Here is a 20,816-nt window from a genome sequence, read left to right on the forward strand (position 1 = left end):
AAATCTCTAGAAATGAGCTAACCTTTCCAAAGTCCTATGCATTTATACCTCAGATAAAGTTGAATGGTAACAAGGGTTGTGTGTCCAAAGAATTTATGCATTTGCTTGTGCTGTTAAAATTAAAAGTAAACTTGAAAAAGGAAAGGAAAGAATAAGAACCTTAATGTGTGAATATATATTTAAAAGTTTAGATTTGGCATTTCTTGAAAACAATATTATATAAAAAAGTAGAAGACCATATATTGTTTTCAATCACAGATGTTATATACCATCTTGAAGATAATTAACTAGAAACATTAAAGGTATACCTATCTTTATTTATTCTAAATAATATTCTAAATGAGTATGTATCAGTTCACACACATTTCTGCATGGTCTTACAATTAAAAATAGTCAGAGAGACGTCTTTATCATTTTGTATAATTTGATTTACTTCTCAGAAATGCTTTTTTTTTGGTCTTTATGTTTCTTCTATACTATCTTCAACATGTTCTAATAAACTTGTAGAAAGGCCAAATTTTTATGAAATATGTACATCTCTTTCTGAGCTTACCGTCAATATACCCCTTTTCTCAGCAAATGCTTTCAAGTCATTATACCCCCAGAGGCAAAGGTCTAAAAAAGGCAAATGGGAATCAGGGTATCTGTTATATATCTAAGTACTTTAATAATTCATTAACTTAGAATTCTTTTACCCTTTTCTTCATCATGTAATATAGCATTTGTTTGGGGGAGAGAAAGAACTAAATATTTTATGTAATAATATTTTAAAATAAATATGATATTTGTTAATATAAAAATACAGTCAAGAGTGAATAATGGAAGTTCTTGAAAGCAAATTATTCATTTGTGCGTATTTCAAAAAGCATACAAATACTGTCACTTGGCCAACTTAAATTGCCCCAATCTTTTTCACATATACCACTTTTTATTGATATTGACTACATTTAGCATTTCAAGTAGAACTTATGACTGAGAATAGTTTGAGAAATTAAGTAAATTAAAATTTATAAAGAAATATGTCAGACATTTTTATATATGAGAAATTTCTTCATTATAGTTACATTAAAATTTGCAATAATTGACTAACAGAAATAACCACAAAAATTGTCTTGAAGTGAACATTTTTGTTATTGAACACACTTAAAAGAACTGTGGTTTTCTACAACCATCTTATAATTCCTTTTACTACCACATACATAGCGAATTTTTTCACTTTTAACTAGATTCTATTTTAATCTGATGGCATATTAAAGAATGTATTAAGTCACAAATTTGTACTATTTTGGAGCTGTAAGAAAGACTCCAGTGTTCATATAAATTCCTCTTTGTACAGAAGAAAATAAGTTCAGTTCAACAAAGTTAGCTATTAGCAGAATTAGAACCACATTATCTACACGAGCTATCTTTTAATGACATCAAAAGAGATATATATCTATATGCCATCTGATGGATGAATATTCTAGCTTATAAAGGTGCACACTCCACTAGAATTTTTAAATAACTACAAAGAATTTCTATTTATGACTTATGTAGAAAATATAATTTTGTTTCTTGATGGTTTTCTAATGCGGCACATAAAAAGGAAAGACAATTATTGCCTATGTCACTAGTTGGCATCATCCTAGACCCCTCAAGTAGGAAGTGGCATTTTTTTATAAAAAAAATTATTTTAAGTTTATTTACTTATTTTGAGAAGAAAGAGAGAGAGAGAGAGAGAGAGAGGCAAAGAGAGGGAGAGAGAGAACGTGATGCAGTCTCTGTGGTGTCAGTGCAGAGCCTGATGCACGGCTCAAACCCAGGAACCATGAGATTTTGACCAGAGCCAGAATCAAGACAGAAGTCAGAAGCCTAAATGACTGAGCCATCCAAGTGCCCTTCAATGACCACATTTATTACCCAAAGATTTAAAACATTAAGTGCACACACATACAGACATGCACAAGTACATAAAATGTATATATAAAGTACATTAAAAATTTAAAGTATAATTTTTTATATAAATAGATACTAAAGGTATACAGAAAATAGGAAATAGAAATATGTGGATGAAATGGTTAAATGTTTATTAAAAGAAAATGTGTAGTTTTAAGCTCCTTTTCGTTTTTCCTTAAACTTATCTATATTTTCTAATTTTTCTACAATAAACATGTTTACCTAGTGAAACCTTTTAAAAACAAAAAAATATTAAAAAAAAATGAACCCATGTTTATAAGCATATTTAAATATTTCTTTATGAAAGTAAATTTAATTCATATATTTTTCAAAAGTAAAGTGTGCTAATAGCTAATGGTATATTTTATATATGTATTTTTCAGAATAATAGAAAAAACAGTAAAGGATTATTTATAAGTACCTAGGTTTCAATTTGTAGTGTTTAGTTTATCAAACTCTAAATATAAAGTGTCATGGAAACCAATTTGACAATAAATTTCATATATTGGAAAAAAAATAAAAATAAACATAAAAAAATAAACTGTCAAAGCATAGTTCATTCCAAAATGCTTTCTTAAACTTCTATGACATACATTTTTTATTGTATACATATGTCTTTTTAATTCCAGTATAGTTAAAATGCAGAGTTATCTTGGTTTCGGGTGTACAATATAGTGATTCAACAGTTCCATACATTACTCTGCGCTCACCACAACAAATGCACTCCTTAATCCCCTTTACCTGCTTCACCCATCCCCCCACCCCTCTCCTCTCTGTTTATTTTTTTCTATAATTCATTAGCAGCTAGATACTTGAAAATTGGAATAGGTTAAAACAAACAAACAAAAAACTATTTCCCAAATGAAAACAACTTATCACATGATTGTAATTTCTATTTAGAACCTTTCCAACTTCAGATGCTTTTAAAATCAGTTCACAAAATTCCTTGACCAAGAAAATATTTAGTCATGTGGAGATAAATAGCTTTTTTCTTGTTTTTAATTAAAATCACACCAACAATAAGAAAATGGAGGAATAAGGGAGTGGGAGAAAATAAAGAAGATCTCGTAAGAGAGGGTTACAGGATATTGCAAAATAGTATATGAAAAATACATGGAGGGTGTTGGGGCACCTGGGTGGCCCAGTCAGTTGAGCATCTGACTTCAGCTAAGGTCATGATCTCCCAGTTGTGAGTTTGAGACCCGCTTCGGGCTCTGTGCTGACAGCATAGAGCCTGGAGCCTGCTTCGGATTCTGTGTCTCCCTCTCTCTGTCCCTTACCTGCTCATGCTCTGTCTCTCTCTGTCTCTTGAAAATGAATAAACGTTAAAAAATTTAAAAAAATACATGGAGGGTGTAAATTGTATGATAAATCATATAGAAATGGCTAATTACCATTTTTATGCCTCACATGTCTGTTCAAGTGAGTTTCTCATTTGTCATGGTGTTAAAATTAAAGGAAAAAAATTCAATCATCATTTTTGGTTTTATCCCATGTGACTTTGGTTCAGTTTTTGAGCATCTCCAAACCACATTTTCTGTAAGTCTAGAACAAGGGAAAGAAGAAATAATAAGTCCATTCTGAAGGCTGGTCACAAGGATCAACTCTTTGAGCTTATTACTTGAATCTTTGAGGGCAGGCACTCCACCCTCTTTGCCTATCTATTCCCAGCACCTAGCCCAGAGCTGGTGCATAGTACAAAATAATTGATAAATACCATTTCCTTTCTATATGAATAAAGTTTTTCCAAGCAGATCCTTGATTTTTAGGTGTATTAGAGTGAACATATTTTAGAATCCTACAGACAGAAGTCTGAATTCCCGCTATACACTTTCAAGTTATATAACATTAAGCACATCATTTGATCCTCATTTTCATCACTTATCAGATGAAAAAAAAAAAAACAGAGACAAAAGATCTGTCTACCTTACAGCACTGTTGGACAGATGAATAATGTTTATTGTGTGCCCGGCTTTTCTTTTTTACTTGATCATGTCAGATTTTGATATGTGTTCTTTTGAATCTGATTCCCATGCTGACCAGGTTCCAGTGAAAAAGCAGCCCATTCCCTCCCCTGGCAGACCATGGAAGGTACTTTGGTTAAAATAAGTGAATAGAACTAACACACAATTCACACCTCTCTAAATCCTCTCTTGGCTTTTGAAATAGGCCACAGACTCAAAGTTAGAAGAAGCAAAGCCTGTGGTTTAAGAAAAAGTAAAATAGCCACAACAAAACTGTTCATTTTCTCCTACAAGAGCTATATCACGGGATGTGGCTGTGCTCTCCATCTAAAATTAGTCTTCGTATAGCTTCTTGCACCTTTAAAAAATTGACCTCAAAAAATGGCTTTCTTCCTCCTTCTCCCTAAATTCTTTGATATGGAATAGAAGCTTAAAAGTTGAATTTCTTGTCTCTGGTTTCTTCACTGCTTATGACAAATCTGTGTCAGTCTTTCAGACAGCCCTACCAAAATGTACTGGAAAACAGAGACTCATTGAAAGTTACTTGGCAATTTTAGTTTGATCAAATCCAAGTCACCTAACACTTTCCTTCTCATTTGAGCAAGTCTGTCCTGCTAGGAACAAAGGGAACCATGTGCTCAGGTTTGTGAGCCTTGAAATGCTGGCTGGCTATTTGTATGAGCCCAAAAGATGTATTTACGAGTGGGATTTTCTTTTCCTTTTAATTTATAGCTTTACTGCTTTTGCATATTTGATCCAAAGGGGAAGATACATTCATCCTCCTAATGCCCCTGTCTGGGGAATAGAGTGGGAATGATAAATGCTGAATGGTTCTGCCATCTAGTGTAGAGAGGAAACAGAGACAATGTGATAAAGAAAAGAGGTCCTGCACTGAATGTCCTATTTGAATGCCTTGTAGTCACTTGTCCATTAACTCATAGCAAGGATCAAATGTAAGGGATTTGGAGATGTTTACCAAAAAAAGTAGGAAATAAAGCCACGAAACAAGGCAAATTAATGTAGGAAAATACTATGCTAAATCCATTCTCAGAGTAGGAAAGCAGATTAAAATTAGTGGGTAAGATAAATGTATATAAGAAAATATGATTCCATAAAATTTCAGAATAAGCATATGAGCAGAAACCATATTAGTAGCTGTGATGTTTCCAATATTATTACCATGATCACATTATGGCCATAAAGTGGACCATAATATGACTTCTTATTATTACCATGTCCTTCTAACAATGAATTTTATAGTATTACCTTTTTATAGTGGCAATCTTGCTTATTATCCAGATGGGATAAATATTTCTGTTTCTCTCCTGTGTTTGAGGTAAAAGAAAATGACAGCACATTCCCTACTAAGTGTCAAAGTTAGCTATGCACTTATTGCCTTTCAATCTCAAAGTATACACAACATATTGAGGTAGAAAACATTACAGCCTTTAAAAGAAACACAGAGATTTCTTAAGTAAGAAAGAAATTAAGATTAATGAGGTAATAATGCTTGGTTTAGTGTGTAGAAAATAGTTCCCTATGGGCACGTATGCCTCATTTTTGTAGTTTATTTTAAGAATAAATATTACTTACCGTAGAATCATTTTCCACACTGTTATTGTCACCTACAGACGACTGGTAGCCTATCACCATGTGTTTTGTTTTGTTTTTTACTCAAATAAATGAACCTAATATGTATATGATCCTACTTTCTTCCTCTGGTTTAGTCTTAAATCAAGGGAAGTAAACACAAATGTACTCAACACACACACACACACACAAAAGAATACTAGATATACAGGCTTTTTAAATTCTACCCAATCTCAGGTTTAAAATGTTATTCGGAACAGTCACAATTCTAGATAAGATTATGGAAAAATAATCAGATTTAAGAAACAATAGTTAATGGTGTTGGGAAAACTGGACAGCGACATGCAGAAAAATGAACCTGGATCACTTTCTTACACAATATACAAAAAGAAACTCAAAATGGATGAAAGACCTAAACATGAAACAGGAAGCCATCAAAATCTTAGAGGAGAAAACAGACAACAACCTCTTTGACTTCTTACTTGACACATCTCCAGACACAAGGGAAACAAAAGCAAAAATGAACTATTGGGACCTCATCGAGATAAAAAGCTTCTGCATAGAGAAGGAAACAATCAGCAAAACTAAAAGGCAATTGATGGAGTGGGAAAAGATATTTGCAAATGTCATATCAGATAAAGGGTTAGTATCCAAGATCTATAAAGAACTTATCAAACTCAACACCCAAGAACCAAATAATCCACTGAAGAAATGGGCAAAGACATGAATAGACCCTTTTCCAAAGAAGACATCCAGATGGCTAAGAGACACATGAAAAGATACTCAACATCACTCAACATAACGGAAATACAAATCAAACATGATGAGATACCACCTCACACCTGTCAGGATGGCTAAAATTAACAACTGTGGCAACAACAAATATCGACAAGAATGCAGAGAAAGAGGAACCTTTTTGCATTTCTGGTAGGAAAGAAAACTTGTGTAGCCACTCTGGAACAGTATGGAGGTTCCTCAAAAAATTAAAAATAGAACTACCCTATGGCCCAGCATACACTACTAAGTATTTTTCCAAAGTATACAAAAATGCTCATTCGAAGGGGCACATGCACTCCAATGTTTACAGAAGCACTATATACAATAGCCAAAGTATGGAAAGAGCCCAACTGCTCATCAATTGATGAATGGATGAAGATGTCATATATATAAACAATGGAATATTACTCAGATATCAAAAAGAATGAAATCTTGCCATTTGCAACAACGTGGATGGAACTAGAGGGTATTATGCTAAGTGAAATAAGCCAGAGAAATACAAATATCATATGATTTCACTCATATGCAGAATTTAAGAAACAAAACTGATGAACATAAGGAAAGGGAAGAAAAAATAAGATAAAAACAGAGAAGGAGACAAACCATAAGAGACTCTTAAATACAGAGAACAAACTGAGGGTTGCTGGAAGGGTGTTGGGTGGGGGGGTGTTGGGTGGGTGGGGCTAAATAGGTGATGGGCATTAAGGAGAGCACTTGTTGGGAGAACACTGGGTGTCACATGTGAGCGACGAATCACTAAATGCTATCCCTGAAATCATTAAAAAGAAAAAAAAAGAAATAATGGCTTTCTTAGAATATGGCTATATAATCATGGCTTGGTCATTCTTAGCTGCATTGTTGAAATTGTTTTATTTTTAAAGATTGAAGCAAGTGGGGTAAAATGTACTAAATGTTTGCATGCTGGAAAGAGTGGAGGAGTCAGTGATTCTCAAAAATATGTCAAAACTGAGAATATTTGCAGTTGGAGATTTTACTGAAAAATGAATCTGTTTCACTTCTTTATGCCATTTGGGCTTAGAAAATGAAGGAATTCTCAAAATTTCAGGGCATTGATATCATGCTTTCATAAGTTGGCTAAAATTACAGGTGTATACATAAATCTGATACAAGTTTCAAGTATATTTTTTCCTTAAAACTTTAGATGTCTGCAGTAAATTAGAATGAATCATTTCAAAACTAACTAGCATGATATAAAAAAGTATCATGAGTACATGATTCAAAGTGGTGACTCTTACCGTAAAATACTAAAGAAGAGAGTCCTTAATTTCATGGAGCGGTAGGAAGGCACTGTTTTTCTTGGGCTAGTGCACTCAAAAGTGAAAATGCATCTTTATTGTTGTTTTATGATTATTTTGCAGTGGTAGTAGTGTGTTTGGAAAGCAAGAGGAGACCACAAATGACCACCATTTCCTTCCTCAGTCTCTCAAATATTTACTTATATATAATTATGTAATGTATATGTTTATATTTTTCTAGATATATACACATATATCTTGTTGCTTTACACCATACCCTCCCATCCAATCTCTATTACAGGTATAAAGGGTGATGAATGTGCATGTGTCTTCCTTTCTTTCCACTTCGGGAAAATCAACTAGCTCTTGTGTGTGTGTGTGTAAGTCTGTGTGTGTTTGTATTTTGTTAGCTTATGTTTAGAAATTAGAAAAGTAATCAAATGCATGTCTTCTACAGAAGTATTACCATTCATGTTATTTTCTCTCCATTCACAATTCAAATGGATTGCTGAAGCTCAAGTATAGTCTAATCACTATTGCACATCTACACTTTGTTATTCCACCTTTTCTCCCTTTACTCCCCAAAGTAACTTCTTCCCATTCCAGGTTAATGTCTCTCTCAAAGTTGTATGAAAACCCATGCATACTACTTCTTTTGTCCATTTTCACATTCTATTCACTAGCAGTTCTATCACTCTTGTTCTACTCTGATCACTATTTAATTCACTTTTGTTTTTCCTTCCTTCAAGATGTCACACAAGTCTAACTTTCTTACCATTCTACTGATATGTCCAGCGTTAATTACTGAATTCCCACAGGTCATTTATTTAACATACTACTTTGCATTTTTCTCCTTCTTTTTGTGAACATGCTAATCTCTACAAAATTTATTTGAATATGCATTAGAAGTGGACATCATGTCTTCAACAAATAAACTCCTGAGTCGGAAGACACTTGGATTTAAACCTGGCTCTGCTGCTTAATGGTTGAGATAGACAGCAATTACATTCTCTTAGCTTCAGTTTTCCCACAGGAAAAATGCAAACAATGAAACCCACTCATGGTGAGATAAAGTAACTCATGTAAATTGTACAGCCCATTTGTGGCTTATAGAAAGTTACCAATACATATAGGTTTCCTTCCACCTCTTAAGTACCCAAGGAGTGCCTAGTGGAATTACTTCTACATAACCTTGTTGGGAAAGTCTTGGTAATAATTGAAATACTGATGTTCTCATATTGAAAAAAAATTTTTTTACATTTATTTATTTTTGAGAGAGAGAGAGAGAGAGAGAGGCAGACAGCAAGTAGAGGAGGGGCAGAGAGAGAAGGAGATACAGAATCTGAAGCAGGTTCCAGGCTCTGAGCTGTCAGCACAGAGCCTGATGTGGGGCTCAAACTCACAAACAATGAGATCATGACCTGAGCCGAAGTCGGACACTTAACCGACTGAGCCACCCAGGCGCCCCATGATGTTCTCATATTAGACTGATATTTTACATTCACTATTTTGCTCACCTATCTTAAGAAACACAATTTAATTAATTCTAGACTATCTTAAGATAGTGAAATCATGTTGAAGATGTCAGTGGTATTAGAAAGGTAGCAATCCTATAAACTTCAGTCTACCTCTTAATTCTTTTCTAAACCCAAATTTCATATTAGAAATAAATAATACTGTATCTCATTCTGAAAGAGGGTATCTTTTTGTTTTTCTTACGTTTGTTGTATAGCTGGTATAATCCTGCAAAAGGAAATCTTTAATTATATTCCCCTAGAATAGAGAAATACTATATTTAGTTACATGAACAAAGAAATTTCTTAAACAGAGTAAGGTGAAAATGAAAAAGAAAGACATAAACTTTTAATCTTGAAAATCATTTGGTCTTGTTCCTAAGAAATGTAGTAATTCTAAGCAAGGCTGTAATAACGTGATTTAATTTGTGATGTATGGCTCCAACATAACTATATTCATGCTATCAACTTATAAACCTTTTGTAAACCAGTTTTTTGTTTTTTTTTTTTATCCCTTCTGAATACCTATCTCATGAGAAACCATCTCTAATATGTGAGTACTGATTTCTTGGATATAAGGTTGGTAGGTAGAGGATTCTTTGATCAAAACAACTGAGGATGTCAAGGAGCAGGACCCGGTATAGGATTAAATGCAGATAATGTAAGACTTCTAAAATCCATAATGCTCAAAGAAGATGGTAAAGTGTATCAAGAGGCGTTGGGCCTAGCATACAAATAAGCGTATGGGACCAAGGCTCTTTATATTATACATGCAAATAGTCAGTACAAGCAAGTAAAGAGTAATAACTTAAAACAACTCTGAAAAAAAACTGATTGGTTGAATCCTTGAGCTAGTTTGAGTTTGCTCTTTTTCTTTGTTCAACAATATTCAGGGGTTTATTCATTAGTTCTGAAATTAAAATGTTTATCTTCACAGAAGGAATTTTTAATTTAATAGGGATGATAAGCAACTAAGAATACTAAACTTAAATTAGGGAGTATGAACTATAATTACAACAATGATATTCGGAACTCCTGAATGTTATCTCTATTGTCTATTTAGAAAACTCCTATTCATCCTATACAGTCCTACTCAAACAATATGATTACATTGTTGCTTCTGTGAGCCTTAATCACTTCTCCAGAACAATTCATTCTCTTCTTTCAATCATTTGTATCCCTTGCATATCATACTAATACCACACTTACCAGAGGACATACATTTTAACAATTATTATCTCCTTTCAGTTTCCTACTCTATACTTAGATCCAACAAAATAGTGTAATTTTTCATCATTATGATCTCAGTTTCAAGTAGAGTTTGCTAAATGGTATGTGTTCGATAACTCGTATTTTCACTGTACTGAAAATGATAACGAATCAAGTTATTTATTATAAAGTAATAAGGTGCATTTTAATGTGTAATAAGTAAGCTTTTCCTAAAGAATTTGAAAAAATATATACCAAAAGATTTTAAGAAAAATTTGTTAATATCATTGAAAACAAACTACTAGTCAGGAGGACTACTTCGGAATAAAACATTCACATGGAGGTGCAAACTCTCATTTCCTTTCAGCTTTCAATATGTAGTCCTCTCCTTGCTCAAAAATCTTGGTGACTCCTTTATTTAGAATTCACATCTAATGGTGCTCACATTTTATAAGTCATCATCCTCCTTCTGCAATGTGTTATCATGAATCTCTCAAGAAAGCAAAAATTGTATTCTGGGGGCTAGGTCTGTTCAGCAGTTATATTTTGATTGGTTTAAGGAGAATATGAAAATGTTTGGATTAGTTACTGGGGTGTGAACAGGGAGACGTTTTCATACAAATCTGGATGTTGTATCTCTCTGGAACTGTGAGATTTGGCTACAATGAATCCACTTCCCTACAGGTCAACAATTTGTTGGAGCTACTTCATTCAAATGGGTACATTTCATTGGTTTGCTACAGCCCCTATCTGATTCCTTTTCCCTCTTTTCTGTTCCTGCCTGTCCCTTGTAGGTATTTGAATTTATAATCCTTGGACCACACCTTCTCTTTTTTTATTGTTTACTTCCCCAAATATTACTCCATCCCAAATACAAACATATCACATATACTTCAGTCAAGAGAAATAGCCTGGGTTTGAAATCTGGATCCTCTATTTATAAACTGTATAACCTTGGGTTGGTTATTTAACCTCTCTGTGCTTCACTTTTTTTTTTATTAAATTTTTTTAACGTTTATTTATTATCAAGAGACAGAGAAACAGAGCATGAGCATGGGAGGGGCAGAGAGAGGGGAAGACACAGAATCCGAGGCGGGGTCCAGGCTCTGAGCTGTCAGTACAGAGCCCGACATGGGGCTCGAACTCAAAAACCACAAGATCATGGGACGCTCAACCCACTGAGCCACCCAGTCATCCCTCTGTGCTTCAATTTTAACATCTGCAAAAGGAAGATAAAAGTAGTACCAAACTCCTTGGACATAGAATTTGATGAGTAATGTATGCAAAATACCCCTAAAGTCTCTGTGAAGTTTTGGTTTTTTAAAACTATACTTCCGTGTAGTATGGAACAATGGACAAAATGCAACAGAGGAAGAATCTACTCAAATGTAAATAAAATTATTAATAATTTATTTGTTCTAATTGTGTTTATTTTCTAGATAACATATTCACTTTATGATAATTATATTAAAATGTATCCAAAATTATAATGACTATTTTAAAATCTAAATATCTGCAATTAAATGTTGAGTAATAGTTCCTACTCATCTCAGCCAAATATAGAAGGCTGGCAATGGCTTTAATTCAGGTAATAAAGCTGGGGAGGAGAAAAGTAAGTAAAAGTGCATTTTTCAGAGTATTCCCTATAGAAGTAAATTATATGAGGATGCTATATGACAAAGACACTATATAATATAATACATATCAACATGTTTGCAATAAACCAGCTCTTTATAAGAATTAGAATAAGAGCTTTTGATAAACTTTTTAAAAAGTATTTGAGTTTCTATTTCATGTAAAGTTATATTACGGTTTATATATGTTAGCATGATTTCAAGACCCTGAAGGTAAATGTAAAACGTAGATAATTTATTTTGTTGGTATCTTTCTTTCTCATAATTTTTTGGTTAGATGTTGATATTATATGAATATTTAAATTTCATGATAGCAACTATATTTATAGATAATTGAAGCCTGCACATTTTCAATAAAATAAAGATATTTCTTTGGGCACTCTTTTAGCAAACAAAACTACAGTTCATTGGTTATTTCTTCACTGAAGATTGTCACAAATAAATTCCAAATAGTCATTAATGATCTAGCAGGACAAAAGAAACCAAAAACTACATTATAGTTTACAGCGAAAGATGGGACAATTATTCATGATCAAGTAGGGTTTTCTAGAGAATGAGCTCATCTCCATAGTACATAAAAGCAATCCATTCCACTATAACACAATAAATAGGCTAACCCCTATTAAAATCTTGGAACTTGTTATCCTTTCCAGAAAACGAAAGACACACTTCACAGAAAACTGGTAAAAGAAAAGAAGTAATCAGGGATTTCTTTCTAAAATTTGGCTTAATTATTTCTTTTGGTCAATTATTTCTTTTGTGTTTGCATGTGTGTGTGTGTGTGTGTGTGTGTGTGTGTGTGTGTGTGTGTGTCTACAATAAGGCAGACACAATTCTAGATGTTGGAAATAAAACAATGAATTGGATACAATTCCCACACTCAAGGCACAGACACTGGATGAGGCAAGAAAATAGGCTGTCAAGCTTACATTGGTGTGATAATTGTTGGGTGAATGACTTAAGAAGGGTCACTGTGGCCATGAAAGGGACAAAAATGGGTCTCAGGATTTCAGGAAACAGGACTTAGAATCAGGTAAATGTTGAAGTGAGCTATAGATAGATTGATTGATAGATTGATAGATTTATGTGTTTATGGAAATTATATCTGACATAACTGAGGAATAATAAGTAGACATTAAGTGAATAAAGAGGCTGTCCACATTAATGACCCTTCCTTCTATACGTCATATATTACACCTGCCTTGGGCCTCTGTTTATGCTGCCAAATAACAGACAACTCTAAGTAAGTCCTTTTGCAATCTAAGAAATGAAGATTCTCTGAGATAGAAAGTATACTTCTAAGAGCATGGTAGAGTACTACAAAGAGCTCTGAAATGTTTGTCTAAAAACTTCAGTTCTAATCAAGATTCTAGTATGATTAACTGGGTGAGCTAAAGCAAGTTAGGTAATCCCTATGTGCCTTAATTTGCTGACCTAAAAGTATAAGAATTGAGTTTGATGGTACTTAGTACCTCAACCAAGTCTAACATTCTTTGATAACATGTACATTTTTGACGAACTCATGAAGGTGGTCATCTTTCCTACTGGAAAAGTTCCTAAGTTATAACTCATATATTAAATTGCTTTTCATTCTTTATATTCAATTTGGACCAACAGATGTTTGATAGAATTCAAAAGAACAAGGACTGAACCATATGTGAATTTTAATATCACCTTCTTCTACAGCTCTTTCATTTGTGTTCAATGAGTTTTACTTAGAGTTATTATGGGGAAATTATGAAATATAGATTAATGGTTGCATTTTTATGCTTTTGATGTGTTGTTTAATGAGGTATGTGCTGTTTTATACCTTACATCAAAGAGACATCTGCTAGAAACCTTCTTATCACACACATCAAGTGACTTTTGCACTAATAAGCATAATCATCTGAATAATGGAATATGGTATCTCTTTTTTTATACCAATGAACTTACCTTATAAATTCAGTTCCCATTTTGAAACATAGCTTTTAATTTTGGAATTTAAATTTCACTTATTATTGGACATGCCTTTCCTGAAATCAACTTAAATGGTATGTAAGATTAGAAAAACAACCGAAAGATACAAACATTTAATAGTCCTAAAGGTCACATAATAGAGTGCATGAAATTGCCATAATGACCTGCATCATTAAAAGTTTCCTTTCTATAGAAGTTATCAATTACCTTGGATTTATGATATGCATTTCCAGTCACTGAAAAATCATTAATTTGATGAAATAGTCATCATATTCTAAAGTTAAAATGAGACATCGGTTCAAGTTATATAATAGTTTAAACAAAATCACCGTATTGATGATCGGATTCCCTTAAGTTCACCTACTCCATGCATTTTGAAACCTATGCCTGCATGATTTAAAATCAAATTGCCTTTTCAGTGAATTATGAAGTATGTCAATATTTTCTGCATTGCTAAAGTAAATCAGTAAGATGTCTTTGTAAGACATAAGACCATAGAATAAACCATAAAATCAAAGAAACCAGACAAATACTATACAATTTATCATTCTATTTTTCTTTGTCTTTCTTTTTTTTTGCATGTAAACATAAAATTTTTACATAAACCAATCAGAAACAGACAAGAACCCTGGTGTGCAAATTCATACTATCACTTAGTAAGCAATATGGAATGTAGTTACTAGAAAACTTATTTGAAAATGTTAAGGTTGAAATACCAAGTATTAATAATTTCTCAGGGCAGATAAATAACCTGTTACTAGCATGGCAATTACAGACAGTCCCCAACTTAATGATTTTTTGACTTTACGATGGTGTGAAAGCAACACGTTCAGTGGAAATTATGCTTCGAATTTTGAATTTTGATTTTTTTCCTGGACTAGTGATATGAGCAGCCACACCACCACAAAGGCAAGCAACCAACACACTTAAAACTATTCTATAACCATATAACCACTTTGTTTTCACTTAAAACTTTTTTTTAATGTTTACTTATTTTTGAGAGAGAGAAAGAGAGAGAGAGAGAGACAGAGAGAGAGAGCACAAGTTGAGAGGAACAGAGAGGGAGACACAGAATCTGAAGCAGGCTCCAGGCTCTGAGCTGTCAGCACAGAGCCCGACAAGGGGCTTGAACCCACAAACTGTGAGATCATGTCTTGAGCCGAAGTCGGTCACTCAACTGACTGAGTCACCCAGGAGCCCCTTTTTTGTTTTCACTTTAAATACAGTATTCAGTAAATTATATCATAAGATATTTAACACTTTATAAAACAGACCTTGTGTTAGATGATTTTGTCCAACTGTAGGCTAATGAGGTAGTCTAGGCTAAGCTGTGACATTTGGTAGGTTAGGCAAATTAAATGCATTTTTGACTTAGGATATTTTCAATTCATGATGAGTTTGTCATGATGTAACTCCATAGTAAGTACAGGAAGATCTGTACTGCATTATCCCTGTCATTCCCAAGTGTGAAAACCTAAGTAAAGTATGTAGGGAGATTTTCACCTAAAAGTGAGAATAAAACATCAATTTGTTTTAGTATGTGAAATAAATGGCTGTATTTAAAGAATGAAAAGCACAAAAATTGTCCTTTAAAAAGTTTGGTTTTACGTATATATCATAAACTTGATGTATTAATTGGTGTTTATAAAACTAGACTATACACTAAATTAATGGAAATATTATATATAGAGAAGAACCTTTTCCAGAAAATGAAAATCAAATCAGTGACTGAAGTGCTATCAAAAAACAAACAACAATAAACCCACATACAATAGCAGTGCACCATTAAACCTAGGTTCAAGTTTCAAGTTTCAGTCCTTCATTTAACTTGCTTACTGAGCTTGTGCAAACCATAGGTTCTTTGGGCTTTGTCTTTGTCTTTAAAATAGAAGAAATTTAGTGAAAGGACCCTAAGGTCATGGTAAAATAATAAATCTTTCGTCCTTTAACAATACATTTCACTGTTTATTCACAGCAATTATAAAGATACAGCTTCCAAAATATTATTGTAATATACAATAGCTCTTATTTTTCTGTGTTTTTAAAATGTTGCACAAGCCTGCTCTGTATCACACTTCTAGATAAAACTACACACTGTAAATAACATATTGTTTTTAATTCCAACCAGGCAAATACAGCTGTCACCATTAATAGGTAAGTGCTGTTTAGGTATGACATAGTTCTATCAATTGCCTTTAGTATGCTGCATTACTTTAACTTTGTTGATCTTTTTCTGTATCTCAGCATTTCAGATAAATTACTAAGTCTCAGTTGACATTTGAATTAAAATTTCTCTGTGTCTCATTCCTACATATTTTTTGGGAAACGCTTTGAGAATCCAGGGCACAACCATTTAATCTTACTTCTGTTTGACCTTGGTGACCTCAGCTCGGAGCAATATACAACATGTCATCCATCTCAATTCCTAAATTTTATGCCCTTTATCTCATTTCGTATGTAATAAATTGCCTTTTATATGTATAAGTCTGAAAAATGACTCGAGAAGAGAAAGATTAGGTTTTAAGACCAAGGATGGGGGCAGAAAATCTACTTTTAAGCAAAAAGTAAATGTCTTCCTAAACATAAGGGGGTGTGGTGAAGATGCTTTTGATAAAGCAGAATATAGAAAGCGTATAAAGTGAAAATTTTCAAGGCTTTTTTAAATGGAAGACTATCACTGAAAGAGGTCACTGAGCTATCAAATAATACGTGTGCGTCTTCATTAAGGAAGATGATTCCCCAAATATGTGTGTATATATATGATTGTGTGAATATACTGTCACATTTTAAAGCGATTCACTTTAGATGTTGAGTAAAACACTCATTTTGGAAATCATCTATAACTTTGAAATACTCATAAAATGTTCTTAAAAACAATCAAACTTGAGTCAGAAGAAGCTTCCAGATTAATTAGTAAAAATGCATGGGCAGAGTGACAATTTTTAAAATGTATTACAAGTATACAATCAAAACAATTTATAATGTAGGGAAGTTTAATGGGAAAAAGCTCAGTTCATCCATAAAATTATAAGGAGGAAAAGGCAATCAATAAAGTAGAATTAAAGGAGAAGTCAACTAAATTCAATGTATGGATTTTATCTGGATTATGATTCAAATAAACCAACCACAAGTCTTTCTCTCTCTCTCCCCTCCATATATATATATATATATATATATATATATATATATATATATGTATATATATATGTATGTGTATATATGAAACTTGAAAATTCACTGAAACTTGAACAGAAACTTGAAAATTCACTGAATATTTAATAATACCATAGAATTATTGTTGTTTCCTTAGGGGGAAAAAAATCTGTGAGTCTGACATGTTTCACTGGTCACTAATTCAGGACAAGTCATCTAAATATTGGTATATCGCCTAATAAAGTAGTCACACAATAAACTTGCTAAGTGTTGTCATTATTGTTTTATTCCTTAATATTTTAATATGTGGAATAGAAGCAAACAGTTCAAAGTCATAAGCTGCAAGTATATAAAATTTTAAAAAATCATATGCAGTCTAAGAGTCATGACAGAGTTCAGGACACATTAATTTATTCAAATTTGTATGCTACATCAAAATAGTTTAATTTCTCTCTCAGACCTTGTCCTTTATGGTGAAGGTCAAAGGTTTAAATTTACATGCTCATATCTCTTTTTGGATTCCAACATAGTCCTAATTGAAATTTGACGTATATGCCTATTAGTTGAAATTATTCCTTTTCCATGCTTCATTAACAATGCACTTTACTATACTACAACGATAATGTTCATAATAAAAGTCTTCTATGCAATGTGGATTACATTGAAACATGATTGATTATCTCAAATGTAACATGGAATTCGTATTATAAAATTTCATATGGTGAAATTGAGTCTGTGACTAGAATTTAAATATATACTGAAACAAGCAAAAACAGTTTTTCATTGCATAAAAATGAAAAAAATTTTGAGAAACAATTATTTTTTTACTTGGCTATGTACCAATTAAAGATAGATACTACATTCAGGACTTTAGTCAAGACATTTTATTTTCCTGTATTATTTAGAGAGTGACATCACCAAAATGGCAACATAGGTCATTCCCAACTTTGCTCCCCCCTCACAAGAAGAACAAGTAACATCTATTCAAAAGAGGATACCATTGAAAGAATCCTAGAATATGGGGTTGAGCTTGAAGTACCCCCCCCTCAATCTAAGAGACATGACAGACCACATTAGACGGATAAAAGAATCAGCTAAACATTGAGCACATTCCCCATCCTCCAGGCCAGCAAAACTCCACCCACACAGATCTCCTGAGCCTTCAGCTCCTCCCTTGGGAAAAGAGAACATAGGTGACAACCAGCCTTTTGTGGGTCACCTTGGGGTACACTTTGTGGGTCATTTTGGGGGGCTCTTACTCTGATCTTACACCGTGGTGATTGCCAGGAAATCTTCAGTTCCCACCCATTGGGAATCTGACTACTGGTAGGTGCGGGCGATAGGAGTGCTTCCAAAAACCAGCACTAGGATCTTGGCAGACCAAGTTTATACCTATAGGGCCTCAGTAGTAATTCCAACAGTGGCTTCACCCACCAACAGGACCAATTTGGGGCATACTCTGACCAGGGAACTTGGCAGAGTACAGATCTGCCTCATTTGGATTCTCAAATATAGAGTTGTACCAGCCCAAGAGTCTGGTTTGCTCACATCCAGGCAAGGTGCTAAGTCACGGCACCACTCATTGTAGAAAGTGCCTTTCGCCTATTTCACCTGGTGAGCAGGTGACAACTCCAGGAAGTTATACAACTCAGTGGCCCTTGAGCCAAGAGGTGGGCAGACAGAACTGATTTGCTCCAAAGCAAAGCTAGTACTTGACATGGAGGCTCCTGGCTATGCACAGGCAGGGGGATTAATTCAGTGCCTAGGCTGAGGGTAGCTCCTAGTCCTTCTCACTCGGAGAGCCTGTTTGGAAAACTAAGAGTAGCCTGGAGTATTATCTCCCCCTGATTCCCAGGCAAGGGGGCTGAGACATAGCCCCGCACTGTGTGGTGAAAGTCTTCTCACTCTATCTGATTAGAAGGCCTGTGACAACTCCTGGAAGCTGAGCAGCTCAGTGGCACTTGAGCCAAGAGTCAGCAAAACAGAGCAGATCGCCCCCAGGGCAAAGTCAGTGGCCCTATTTAGCCAAAACACTTGAGGTGCTGGTTGACTTAAGACAACAAACTAAGAAGAGCTAGTAAAGTTTTAGAGCTGCTTCTCTCACTGTGTCCAAGCAGGAAATCTAATTTAATCCCTTCTTATCACAGAATACAGCATTCAGCTTTTCTGACCAGGGAATCTAACACAGGACACTGGATAGTCAATTCAGTAGCCCAAAGTACAGTGGCACTTGAACTGAGACCACAGACCATGGCTTTCCTTGTCTGCAGAACAAAGCCAGGGGCCTCACCTGACCAGGGAATTCACTACACACTGACACCTGATTCAAGCTCCCACATGTTGTGCTGTACAGGCCCTGGGCCTGTAGGATAGCAGGCCAGGGCACTGAAGCTAATTCATAGCCCTATCTATTACCTAACACAGTATTTAGTGTCAATCATCTAGTAAGTCTGACCAAAGAATTCAAGGAACTGCACAGCCATCCTACAGCCTCACATGGGTAGGGAACCAAGTCAGCAGTCTTAGCCAACTGTTCTCAACCAGTGGGACGCCCCCACCTCATCACTATCTTCAGAACTCAAACAGTTGCCTCCCCCCAAAATAAACCATAATAGCATGCCCACTTGTACAAAGACAATACCAGCAGTAACACCAAGAAACCCGAACTGAGCTGACTGGTGAAGAAGAACTGTCTCTCCATAGCAAACCTGTAAAGTCTGGAAGAGGGGCCAAACTACTCAAATGCACAAATACCAACGTAAAGAATCAAGGATCATTAAAAATCAGGTAAATATGACAACACCAAAGAAACTAATAGAGGTCTAATAACAGACCTAACAAAAATGAAAATCTATGAACTTTCAGACAAAGAATTTAGACAATCCTCTTAAGGAAGTTCAGTGAACTATAAGGAAACATAGATAGGCAACTAACAAAATTAGGAAAACAATGCATGAATCAAACAGTTTGCCCGCATGTAAGCACCTCAGGTACAACATTGTAAATAATAAACAATTCTCCATTCCCACCACGCACCTGCCTTTGGTTATATGCTGGCCCATGCTATGGAACCACTGGAAAAGAAGATCTTTAAAGGAGTTTTAGTAGTTGAACTTGTGGGTGTTTTTGGAGCATATTTTTTTGTTTAATAAGATGAACACAATCCAAGATTTTAGGCAAACAATGAGCCAGAAATTTCCCTTCATCCTCGAAGTTTATTACAAATCTGTTGAACGGTCTGGAATGCATGGAGTCAGAGAGAAGATCAAGAAAAATGGCTGAATAACAAAAATTAGGACAAATCATTGCATTCAGCCTCCCATCTAAGCTGTTTGACACCGTTGTGGGGGAGAAGATGAGCACACCATATTGTAGACTCCTGGCCGCACAAAACAAAACAGGAACTTCTGGTCTGCCATGGCTTAGTCATTTCCCATATACTATGCAAATCCCCTGCTTTTGCTTGTTGCTTTTCTTCGGCATTTATTATAAAAGATTATCGTTTAACAAATAAAAGACTAGGACATGAAAGGAAAAAAATAGTTTGACAAGGAAAATGTAAGAAACAAAAATTCTAGAGTTGAAAAATGGAAAGTAACACTCTTCTGAACAGCCCATGGATTAAGAGGAAATTAAAGATGGAAAAAAAAGGTTTCTGAGATGGAACAGGAAACACAGCATACCAGAATTTATGGGATGCGAGAAAAAGCAGGTCTATGAGGGAAGTTCATAGCAATAAATACCAACATCAATAAGCAAAAAAAGATCCCAAATAAACAACCTAACTCTATGCCTTAAGAAATTAGAAAAAAAAAAGCACAAACT

General features: G+C 34.3%; 1 pseudogene; it reads left to right on the forward strand.

The window, feature by feature from the left end:
- Positions 1-20,041: 20,041 nt before the first annotated feature.
- Positions 20,042-20,287, forward strand: LOC122240818 (annotated as a pseudogene).
- The last annotated feature ends 529 nt before the right edge of the window (positions 20,288-20,816 follow it).

This window comes from Panthera tigris, chromosome C1, assembly GCF_018350195.1.
Source record: "Panthera tigris isolate Pti1 chromosome C1, P.tigris_Pti1_mat1.1, whole genome shotgun sequence".
Lineage (NCBI taxonomy): Eukaryota > Metazoa > Chordata > Mammalia > Carnivora > Felidae > Panthera > Panthera tigris.